The following is a 12,630-nucleotide window of genomic DNA, read 5'->3' as shown; positions in this document are numbered from 1 at the left end:
GCGGGTTCAAATCCTCGTCACACCAAACATGCTCGCTCTTTCAGCCGTGAGGGCGTTGTAAAGTTACGATCAATTCCACTATTCGTTGGTAAAAGAGTAGCCCAAGAGTTGGCGGTGGTGGTGATGACTAGCTGCCTTCCCTATAGTTTTACATTGCTAAATTAGGGGCAGCTTGCGCAGATAGCTCTCGCGAAATTCAAAAACAAACAACAGCAATGACTCATTAGAATGAAGGGACGTCTGATCATTAACCCAACTTTCCTTCAGTGACTGATTAGAATTGAAGGGACGTCGGATCATCATTCCAACCTTCTTTCAGTGATCCATTAGAACTGAAGGGAAGTCTGATCAGAACTCCAACCTTTCGGAAGTGACTTATTAAAACTGAAACGTCATCTTACTGTTACTCCAGTATTCTTGTGTTACAGTGCTTGTGAAAGTTAAATATAATTGAAAATCAAAATCAACAGAGAGTGGTCGATTTTGTACAGCATTCGTTAATTTACCATCAATTTAGGTCCTGGTACTTAAAGCAGTGTAATGACCTCAACCAGAAAATTTCGCTTACAAAATATATATTTTGCTTTAAAATAAAATTTAAGTAATTTTCAAAAGCGTTAGACTAAATTGGATTTGAAAATAGAAGGTAATTCTTTTTGTTTAGTCTTGTACAACTGTCTTCATAAATATACATTGTTATTGTTCTTTACAAACCATTGTTTGGAACTCTGTTGACAATCCGTATGCTGCTAATTCTAAGAAATGGCGTCACAAATTAAGTATTTAATTGTTTTTTGGTAGGGTGGGTCTGGCACAGTCCTAATTACGATTCATTCCGTAGGCAGATGCTGATAACAGAACTCTTTGTGTGGAACGAGTTTGTTATCGAGCGAATGAATCGTTGACGATAAAAATGCTGGGAAAACATTCATTTTACGTACTTTAGATGAAACTTAAAACAGACAATAACTAATCTTGAGAATATTTCATTGTTTCTCTCAATCCTCGGAAAACAAGATTGGAAGGGTTTGAAGTTGTTCTATGTGATAAATATAACTAGATAGTTATTTTTAAACTTCTAAAGGAAAGGCGAAACCTTGAAAAAATAACTTTAGTATATTTTTGGCTTATCAGCATTACAACAGAAGATTAAAACAAAACTTTGTCTATCATTTGTAAATGTTCCTGGAAAGAATTCGATTTTTTTTTCTATTCTGTTGTCTCAGCTCCTCAGTGTTCATAGAGAGGATTAGAAATCCTTCCATTTTAACATTCCTGAACAGAGTTAAGAATTCTTGATTCTGTTGTCTCGGTTTTAATACTTTTTGAGACAATTGGAAACAATTCGTTCTGTTGTTTCCCAACGTCGTTGACGTATTCAGGGCAACTAGAAGAGCTAATAATGTACCACAGTTTTAAATGAAAAGCCGTACGGACAACTAATACCTCTTAGTATGAGTGAACAGAAAATGTAGCAAAGAAGGATATTAAAATAAGGCTTACTTGTTCGTACAATCATAACTACTTAGGTTAAAAAAGTTGATTGTTCATAAGGTTTTTAACTGTGTAGAATAAAAAATGTTGAATAGTGTATACCTATGTAGGATAACAAAGTAAAAACTTTTGTTCATCAGATAACAAATACAGTCATGGCCAGAATGTTTGCGTATGTTTCAACAAATAAATTCATTATTATTAAGATGGAATACAAATACACTTTACGTTGTCAAACTGAAAAATACACAATATATTAAACATCTACGTATGTAATTTGTATGATATTCAATGAACATTATGAACCATTTATTAGAACAGCAAACAATTTTAAGCAGGTCAGATCCATTTACCTAACTCTTCCCTAGATGGTAGACTAGGTAGGCATGTCTATTTCTCTGTAAGTATCAAACTGTTCTGTAGATGATAGACTAGTTAAATAGGATCTTTTTTTCTAAGTACTTTACACTTCCTTAAACGATAGACTAAGCAAGTCCATTTTTTTCTGCTTATATAAAACTTGTGTAGATGAAGAGACTAGTTAGGCATGTTTATCTCCCTCTAGGTATCCAGCTGTTCTATAGACACTAGACTAGATAGCTCTCGTGTAGCTTTGCGCGAAATTAAAAAAACAAACCTATGTCTTAATCTTCTCTAATCAGACGAATTAGTCTGATCAGCGTCTCTTCATGTTCAAATCTTCTTAAAATTTTTAGGGATTCAATGTACCAATAATTCTTTATGCCTTCTCTGGTTAAACTATCTTAATAGTCACTAGGTGGTGCGAAATAGGAAAATCATTGAGCTAGCTTGAGATTCGGTTAGTGTAATTGTGTTGTATTTATATTATGCTGATGGATTGAAATTAAAAGAAGAACTTTACACAAATGTAATTAATGCACTGTAGTTACTGGTGAAAAATAAAGATATTTTTATGAATGTACCAAGTTAGTTAGTTTTTTAATTTCGCGCAAAGCTACACGAAGGATATCTGCGTTAGTCGTTTCTAACCGTCAGATTGCGAGTCCAGTGTCTTAACTACCTGGTCATGTCGGGCCCGTATAAAGTTAGATTAACTTTGTTTATAAACATGCTTAACATATTTTGATAGAGAAATTTTGGGTAAATAAGTTCCCTGCTGAAATAGTAGAACTATTTAATGGGCATCTAGTAAACAATTGTTAACACTTGTACTACTTAAGACTTATGGAAGTCAGGATGACATATTTTGTTTATTGTCAATGAATATATGTACTCAGTAGTAACAGAGAAATAGCTGTTTGAGAGCTATCCGTCCCTACTTTTGAAGTGATAGGTTAAAGACCAGGCAATTACTCGACGCCATCAACCACCAAAAGTTGGATTACATCTTATCAAGAAAAAGTAGGATTGAACGTAAAACTAACGTTCCACGACTGAAAGGGTAAGCACATTTAGTGATTGGATTCGAACCCGTGATTAACAAATTGCGTGTCGAGCGCTCTAGCAATTAAGTGTAATATTATAACAGGGCATCGAAAACTTTTTAGATCAGTAAATACTTTGTGTATTGTTAAGGATATATTTACATAATGGATTATCTGTGCCGAAATCCGAATTTTAGTGTTATAAGCCGATCCACTGGGGGTGGGCCAAAGTACTTCACAAGAAGAGCTAAAATGTTTTTATAATTACATCAGAACAATCTCAATATTCTGAACGGTAATAAAGAAAGACAGTTATAGCATTATTATAACTAAATCAGAACAGTTATAATATTTTGAACAGAGCTAAAGAAAGGCAATTATAATATGCTTACAACTCAACCAGGATAGTAATAATATTGTAAACAATGCGAAACAAAGCTGGAATTTTTACTGTAAGGGGCATTTATAAAAACTCTTAGGTTACTCTACAAGAACAATTACATTATTTATAATGTACTAAATAGAACATTCGATAATCAAAATTCTTGAAAGATTCTTTTCTGACCACTGGAATAAAATTAATTATGGCAACCTCGCACGAATACATTTCTATTTATTAACTTAACAGAGTAGTCCTTCTTAACTTAACAGAGTAGTCCTTCTTAGCGATAATGTTAAGCAATTTTGGACACATTATCATTTAATTCTGAAATATATATATTCAAACAATATTATGTATTTCATTTTTAATTTAGACCAATTAAATAAATACGTTGTTAAAATATTACAGTAATTTTTAAAGCTAGATGCAATTAAAAAATTTGCCTTTTGTTTGAAGAAGAAACTTTTCTTTACGGTTGCTCCTCACAAATGTAAAAAACTTAGTCGCCGAATTTAAAATATTACTTCTACCTTAATCAACAGATGGTAGCACTATACTTCTCTGCATTTGTAAAGAAATATTATTTTGACTTCTGTTAAACGCTAAGCTACACGATGAGCTAGCTATCTGTGGTCTGCAAAACACGGGTATCGAAATCCGATGTTTAGTGTCGTGTGCCTGCAAACGACCGCTGGTCCTCCGGTGAGAAGGGTCAACTGTACAAAGGAAATAGATAATACAAATACTATGCAACCGGATAATCATTTAATCGCGTACTGATAAAGGATAATGCTAAAAGAATTAACCAATGAAGAGGGACTTATGATGAATTATAAATAAAAAGTAAATTTATACCATCTATCAAAAATACTGGAAATAGAAGAGCACCGAGTTTATCAACATACTTGGATCTAAGTTTAACATAACTTTTGCATTTCCAATTTCTTGAACATATAGATCCAGTATATCCAGCTCCTTAAAGCACTCAATTCGTAATCAGAGGGTCGCTGGTTCAAATCCCCATCACACCAAACATGCTCTTCCTTTCAGTCGTGGGAGCGTTATAATGTAACGATCAATCCTACTATTCGTTGGTAAAAGAGTTTACTTTAGGTGGTGATGACTAACTGTCTTCCCTCTGTGCTAGATTAGGGACAGCTAGCACAGATAGCCCTCGTGTAGTTTTGCGCGAAATTCAAGAACACACAAACAATCATGAACATATTGTTATTGCCACTAATTACCGAAATAAGTTTTGCATTGGTTATGTCATCACTTTTGAAATTAAGCTTACACGTGTTTAATATAGTACAATTTGGAGTTGTTTATTTTATAGAAATAATATTGTTCAGAAAATGTGAAATAAAATCATGACCTTTATTTTTATATCATGAACAAAGATTAGGGTTAGAATTAATCTGTATATGTTACTCAGGGAATAACAGTCACGCAATCATATTCTTTGAATTACATTGATACAAACAGTTGTATGGCAAAAGTGAACCTTTTAGGATATCTTTGTCAGCTAACAGCAGATGAAATAAGCTTTATCATGTCTATTTAGAGCTATTCCACTTCTTATCACTTTAACTGGCTACATGGTGACTCTGACAGCTCAACAATAACTATATTTGAAATGAGGTGAATGACAAAGTTAACGATAAAACACTTTTAACCTGGTAAGCTCTTTCAAGAAATTAGATTAAACGGCAAATGTATTTCTCCCATGCTTGCTAATAAAACCAACAGATGGCAGGATCATCTACATAATTAACTGCAATATCAACAAAATGAATACGTAAAACTGAAAAATTCCATTTACTTGTTATAGAATTTATGGTTTATTTCATTCGTTATAAACAAACTTAAGAAACGATATGGATAAGCTGTTCTGTAGCTTTTTAAATTTAATATCTGTACCTTATCAATATAAACGTTTTAATCTAAATTATTTAAAATGCATTTAAATTTTGAATTATTGTTTGTTATTTGACACAAATAGCTATCTGTGCTATAACCTTTACTGGTATGGAAACCGGATCTCTAATAGTATAAGTTCGCAAACATGCCACTAGAGGGCATAGAAAGAGAGCACAGACGACTTACATTCAAATTATTACATTAAAGAATATCACAGTAAAGGAATGTAACAAACATTTGGTTTGTCTCAATAAATTTCTAGCACAGCTATCCAACTTCAAAACTGGATAACAGATAGGTAGGACTGTAGAGATGCATTAATATTAGAGAATATTGTTCTAATGATCAGTGAGGTTTTTCATTAAAGTGATGTAATAATGTCTTTAGAAAGTCGTCACTAAACGCTAGATGGTACGAATCTTCACTGTGTAGTTAATTAGTTGCTAAATTATGTTTTCCAAGTATATAGAAAAGGTAAAATAACATTATTTAGAAACTTCTTAGGTGAAATTACTATTTCGAATACATAAAACATGTCAAATCTCAAACCATCAGAAAGAATCATAAGGAAAAATGTTGAAAATTATCCATTTTCTTACGTCTAACTGATTTACCCCAAAAACTGTATACTTATATGTTTCTTTAGTTCAATTATTTGCTATTAAGCATAAGACTAAACAATAACCCACGCTAACAATAAGTATCGAGACCCGATTTTTAGCTTTATAAGTTTTCAGTTATATCGTATACTACAAGGAGGAAGCTGTCAAAATGTGATAACATCTTTCAATTTTGAAACGACTGGAACTAATTTGTGTTGTTAAACGACATATCGTTGACTCAGCACGCTAACAACAAGACAACGCTTGATCTCACATGTCGAAAGTTTTTAGTTGTGAATAAATTTACAAATTTGTTAAATATAAGATTTTGAGAATTAGTACAGGTGGTTCGTTTTAGATAAAAACTGCGCTTAGGAAATGAGCTCATTGTGGGGCAGCACAGTCGAACATAAATCAAGCAGGCCTAAACATTATAGTACATATAACTTTGACTTAGACAAAGGATGTTAGTTGTGAAACTCTTTAGTTTTCATCTCCACTAAAATAAAATAAAGTTACAACATTGGTTTGGTTGTGGTACGTGGGTACGTTTTCTTTGTCTGTTTATTGCAGTAAAACAAAAATATTTATGAGTTGAAAGAAAAAACTGTTAAATCTATTACAAGGAAAACTTTACAAAATTTTGTATCGTTAATAAAGTTAGGTATAAGATCGTTCTATGTACAAATCTTAAAGTATTATATATTCATAGGAACTATAATTATAATGTTATAGCTTAAAATTTGGCTACTTGGAGCTACAGGTCTAAATGATGACGTTAACATTGGAAAGTTTAATAAAATAAGCAGAACATCAAGGAAATCCTAAGAGTGTGAATTAACGAAATCCTAAGAGTGTGAATTAACGTGCTCTAGAATATTCGAAACTAAATCCTATACATGAAATACTTATATAGTGTATAGAGTGATTTCAAGGTAGAGATTTAACCATTGAGTATGTTCGTTATAGCGGTTACTTTGTACATGTAAGATATATTTCCCTTAGTTAATGTCATTTGTAATATAGGCTTAGGTCCATTTACGAAAGTATACAAGGGTTCAGGTTTGTTGAAACGTTAAAGAAGGAAGTAAGGAATTATAATTATGTGGACTGAACAAATAACTCTTCTCGACAGATGTTGGACCCGAATTTAGAACGATAATTTATCACCCTCATTCACTGGAATTTCCGTCTACTGACAGAGACCTGCTAACTCATTCGTTTCTATGAATATAATCAACCCTTTACACTGACGGACCTCAAGCTTGCTCTTCATTACTCTTTTAGTACTTCGATCCGACTTGAAAATATTCATTATCTATCTCCTGCCTTTTTCCCTATTCTTTTGGTTGTTTTTAACCAGGTCTGGCAGTAGAATGTTTTTCCCAATGCTTTGTACTGGGCTATTGCCCATTCTTTATCTAAATATATAAAGAATCCCAAGACTCCTTCTAACTACTATCATTCAGTTGCTTTGACGAGCTATCTTTGTAATGTCTTAGAGAGGATGGTTAATGCTTGTCTTATTTGGTTCGTTTAAACAAACATTCTTTCCTCTCTCATATAGGTTGTGTGTCCATTTATTCACTTTTATCCAGAACTTTTAAATAAACCAGCGATTCCAAGTCTGTGTGGGCTCGACGCTTTATCTTTCTTTTTCATAATATCTTGGAACCCCTCAGGACTGTGTCTTCAGCACAGTGTGAATATTAATGACATCACTTCACAACTTTCTTCTACTGTTGCAAACAGACTTTAAGATGACTCCCACATCTCGTGTCAGTCGATAATCATAAAGTTTATTTAATGGCTAATTTAGACTGCCCTCTTTCATTTGTTGAAAAGGACCACAACAAATGGTTTTGTCTGTTCTTTTTCGAAAACCGTTTGCATACATTATTATTACCGCCAATGGGATATTCACCCCGATTTAAAGTTCCGTCTCAGTGATGTTGCTTTTCAAGTGGTCTCTGAGGCAACATTCTTGGAATTTATATTTGACATAACCTGACCTTCATTCTCTATATTAAGCAACTACGTGTCAAGCGTACAAGGCATCCTCCGTGTCTTCTCTTCCACCTCCTGGGGGGGGGGGCAGTCTGATGTTCTATGCTCAAGATCTATCTTGCCATAATTTGATCTAAACTTGACTATGGGTCTCTGACCTGTGGTTCTGCCAGGACCTTGACCTTGAAAATCTTGGATTACATTCACCATTTTGGGCTTTGGCTCTGAACGGGGATTATCCACAATTCTCCAGCCCAGAGTTTGTACACTGAGTCCCGTGAAGCTTTTCTTCATCTCCGCCACTTGCAACTTTCTTTAGTGTATATTTCAAAACGTCATTCTTTACCACAGCATCCCAGCAGGAGTAGTCTCTTTCTTCCTCAGTGGGCTATGTTTTTTATAATAGACAGTCTGTTATATTTCCATTTGGCCTTCGTATAAAGACACAGCTGGCAGAATTCGATCTGTCCTTATACGATGTTGCTATCTCCACAGGTCAGCAGATCACACTTTATCTTATTACTATCCACATATGTGACTTCTCTTTGACCCATCTGAAAAAGTAGGTTACTCCTCATTGCAAGTATTGTCTTCTGATTATCGAATATCTTTTGAATCATCCTTCCATTCTCATTTATACAGGTGGTAGTTGATTCGAATTCAGGTGACTATGTAGACTCTGTTTGTTAAGCTTGGGTGATCCCCTCTACAGTTTCGGTGTTCACGATCGAATAGTATGTCATTTATCTTGCCCTGGATCACGAAGAAGCTATACAGTTCACAACTGTACTATGTATAAGACTCTTAACTCTTAATTGCTTTTTGAATAACTTCAGGTTAGTTCTCAACCTATTCTAGCTGATATTCAAACACAGACTGGCCCATACTTTTCATCTTCTACTTTTATCCAGCTTTTATGAATACCAGACCACGTCGATATCCGAAACACTTAGATCAATGACACCGCAACTAAGTATGTCTGCTCTATACAGACTACTATTGGCAGTCAACTTGAAGTTACTAACGTAATAAAGTAACTAAATATGTCTGCTCTATACGGACTACTATTGGCAGTCAGCTTAGAGTTACCAACATAACAAATAACTTTTCAACATTACAACTTCTGTTCTCGTTTGACCATCGTTTTTCCATAAAGAGCAAACACAGAAAGTTATACTAACAAGGCTATGCACAGGTGAAAATCTTAAACATATCACTTTCTATTATCTTGGACTGAAATCTAACGATATAGTTTTATGACACTCAAGTCAAAAGGGCCGAACATAATCACGTGCCGTCGATCACAGAATCTCGGAATTTATTCCAGACACTGGACCGTTGCTATGGTAACACTGTCCGTCTTAGATGTGTTTTTAAATTTCAGTGCCAATAGGTCTTTTTAACGCTATTCAAATTTGTTATTCAAAATTTGGCAAATCCTTTGTTTCAAGATGTTTTCTTCACTTTATAAAAAAATCACTTTTATTTCATTGCCGGTTGTTTGTCGTAAGCAGCCATGTTAATCTACACAAAAACAAAAACAACTAAAGAAAATGGTGTAAATACACTCTCCAATGCTATTGATTTAGTGTGGCGTTGTTAAAAGTTAATATAATTGAATTATTAGTTATAACTACAGATACAATAAGTACACGTGTAAAGAATTTAAAATTTTATGTTGTATATAATTGGTTTGGCTAATCATTGCGTTCTTTGTGAGCGGTTGTCTCCTTAACTTTGAAAAGACATTGAGTCACTGAAATGGTTCACAAAAGCGGAAAGATCCTCTTTAACGAAAAACACGAGTCCAAATGAATATGACTGAGACATTTAAGATTTTATAGGAAAACGATTGGTTCTTTGAGTCTTATATATTTTTCGTATCCATTGTTGAGAATGATCGGAAAAGGAAAGATCAATATAACTTTTGGAGGGACAAGAGTCACTCTTTACTAAGTCAGCTTCATATTTGTAAGCGATGTTTGGTTTTTGTAAAATTTGGCTTTCAGATGGATGAAGATCGCTTGAGGGAAGACTTTACATATATATGCAGAGGACGTGTTTCGAGCTTTTTAGTTTTAATTTAGTGTTTATTAGGGAGTTTGAGATCGCCAGGATAGATCAAGTAGTTCTATTTGACCTTCTTTAATGAGCAAGTGTAGCTCATTATGTTAATTTCTAGAAAATTATTGAATACACTTATTAGCCTCTGTTATCTTTGTGAATTAGTAGAACATTCATAACGGTACAGAGAATGAAATAAAGCCATTGTTCAGTTTCTAAGAACCGAATTTTCCGTCCACTATAACTGATTTCCATACTTTCAACAACCGAGGTGTGTGATTGCGATAACAGAGACTTGTCTTTAGAGATATTGAGTTATATCTTTCCAATAACCGCGTTTTTTGCGTTCGAGTTCCGAATTAAGTTTTTTTATAACTTCATATGTTTATTTTTGTGTTTTCGATATTGGACGTTAGCTTTTAGGATGACAAATTTCTTCGATTTGCGTAATCGAAGTCAATGTTTTCTGTAACAGACATCCACGCGGTTCATTGAATGTCGGTACAAAATGTCAGATTTCAATGTTCTTTATTCATCGAGGTATGAAAAACACGAGTTTTTTCGTATTTTGTGTCCTCAAAAGAAGTGCATTCGTTCAAACTCCCAGATAATTATAATAATACGCAGTTTAACAGTCTAATGATCCAAAGAGTTTCGGTGTTGAATTGTGTCTTATTAGGTTTTTGTTCTTGCAGTAACGTGGACCGTAAAAAAATGCACGAGTACACGATTTAAATTTTGTACAACTGATGTCAGAAATGGTGTAAAAACCAAACACGTGTCCTTGTAGCGCAGTGGATAGCGCGTTGGACTTCTAATCCAAAGGTCCCGGGTTCGACCCCCGGCAGGGATGATTAAGGAGGTTTATGAGTATCATTTTTTAAGAACGATGGTTTTCCGAGAGAATCGGAAACCGTTACAAGTGAAACTGATGGATAATTTAAGAGAACTGCAGTGTAGAAATTGGTAATTGTAACAGCGTTGTGAAAAATCCTTCAATTGTTAAACGTTGATTCACTAATAGTGACGCTGATGCTATTCATTTCCAATTTTACTTCGTCTATGGTCGTTTAACAATATTTTAAATCCGTAATACATACTACGTGTGAGAACACAAAATTATCACAACAATTATACTTCTCCATAAACATAAATAGAAATTTATGACACCATTATGCTCTAGGGATGAATAACATTTATTCAAAATTAATGACCCTTACAGTTGTCAACCACTTGCAACTATTTTTATCTCAGTGTTTCAACAGTGGGTAGTTTATTAAAGATAAAAGTTATTGAGATCGAGGTGTTAAAATTTTTCCAAGTACGCTTGCATCGAAAGGTAGAAATTTATTTCAAAAGTCTGGTAAAACATGTCTTGAAAAGTCATTTATCACAATTCTAATATTTTGTGCAGTAGTCGACTTTATTTTACTTTTCCAACGTTTATTAATATTTCGATATTCCTTGAAGAGTTTACCACGACGGTGCATGTGGAATTTCAAAGTTCTTTGGTGAGTATTTTACATGAGAAAACGTGTTCATATATTTTATCTGTAGGAGTATAGAATACGTTGGCTCGATAGATAGTAAACTGACTGGAGATACGACATCACTATAAATTGACCATTAGTCTAGCTGTATTCTGAGCAGAGGTTGGAGGACTCAGTTTTAGGTCCTTTGCAACTTTCTTTTTTTAACATCTATGACGTAGATGAATCATTGGTGAATGGCTTAGTTATAACTACTCACGGTATAAAGTAGATGTCGATTTTTTGCTGGGAGTAAGGATTTAGATTATTTAATAAGCTCGATAAATTGACGTCACATAGCTTCTTTCTTAGAAACTTCAAAAGAGTAAGCGTTGGATGTCATAACTTGTATCATAAGTTTCTGGGTAATGAATGATGTAAAAGAAAAGATGTTGGATATCTCATTAAACAGTGCCCTTCTTCTATCGATATAGTGTGGCGTTGTTAGATGGTAATATAATTGAATTATTAGTTATAACTACAGATACAATAAGTACACGTGTAAAGAATTTAAAATTTTATGTTGTATATTATTGGTTTGGCTAATCATTGCGTTCTTAGTGAGCGGTTGTCTCCTTAACTTTGAAAAGACATTGAGTCACTGAAATGGTTCACACGAGCGCTACATTGATGATACAAAAGCGGAAATATCCTCTTCAACGAAAAACACGAGTCCAAATGAATATGACTGAGACATTTAAGATTTTATAGGAAAACGATTGGTTCTTTAAGTCTTAGATATTTTCGTATCCATTGTTGAGAATGATCGGAAAAGGAAAGATCAATATAACTTTTAGAGGGACAAGAGTCACTCTTTACTAAGTCAGCTTCATATTTGTAAGCGATGTTTGGTTTTGTAAAGTTGGCTTTCAGATGGATGAAGATCGCTTGAGGGAAGACTTTACATATATATGCAGAGGACGTGTTTCGAGCTTTTCAGTTTTAATTTAGTGTTTATTAGGGAGTTTGAGATCGCCAGGATAGATCAAGTAGTTCTATTTGACCTTCTTTAATGAGCAAGTGTAGCTCATTATGTTAATTTCTAGAAAATTATTGAATACACTTATTAGCCTCTGTTATCTTTGTGAATTAGTAGAACATTCATAACGGTACAGAGAATGAAATAAAGCCATTGTTCAGTTTCTAAGAGCCGAATTTTCCGTCCACTATAACTGATTTCCATACTTTCAACAACCGAGGTGTGTGATTGCGATAACAGAGACTTG

General features: G+C 33.9%; 1 non-coding gene across 1 annotated transcript; it reads left to right on the top strand.

Annotated features, from left to right (window-relative positions):
* The first annotated feature begins 10,655 nt into the window (after positions 1-10,655).
* TRNAR-UCU (transfer RNA arginine (anticodon UCU)) lies at positions 10,656-10,728 on the top strand. Its single transcript has one exon. It is a non-coding gene; the product is annotated as a tRNA-Arg (tRNA).
* The last annotated feature ends 1,902 nt before the right edge of the window (positions 10,729-12,630 follow it).

This window comes from Tachypleus tridentatus, chromosome 13 (assembly GCF_004210375.1).
Source record: "Tachypleus tridentatus isolate NWPU-2018 chromosome 13, ASM421037v1, whole genome shotgun sequence".
Taxonomy (NCBI): domain Eukaryota; kingdom Metazoa; phylum Arthropoda; class Merostomata; order Xiphosura; family Limulidae; genus Tachypleus; species Tachypleus tridentatus.
Note: the sequence above shows the minus strand (reverse complement) of the source record. Positions and strands in the feature narration are given on the sequence as shown.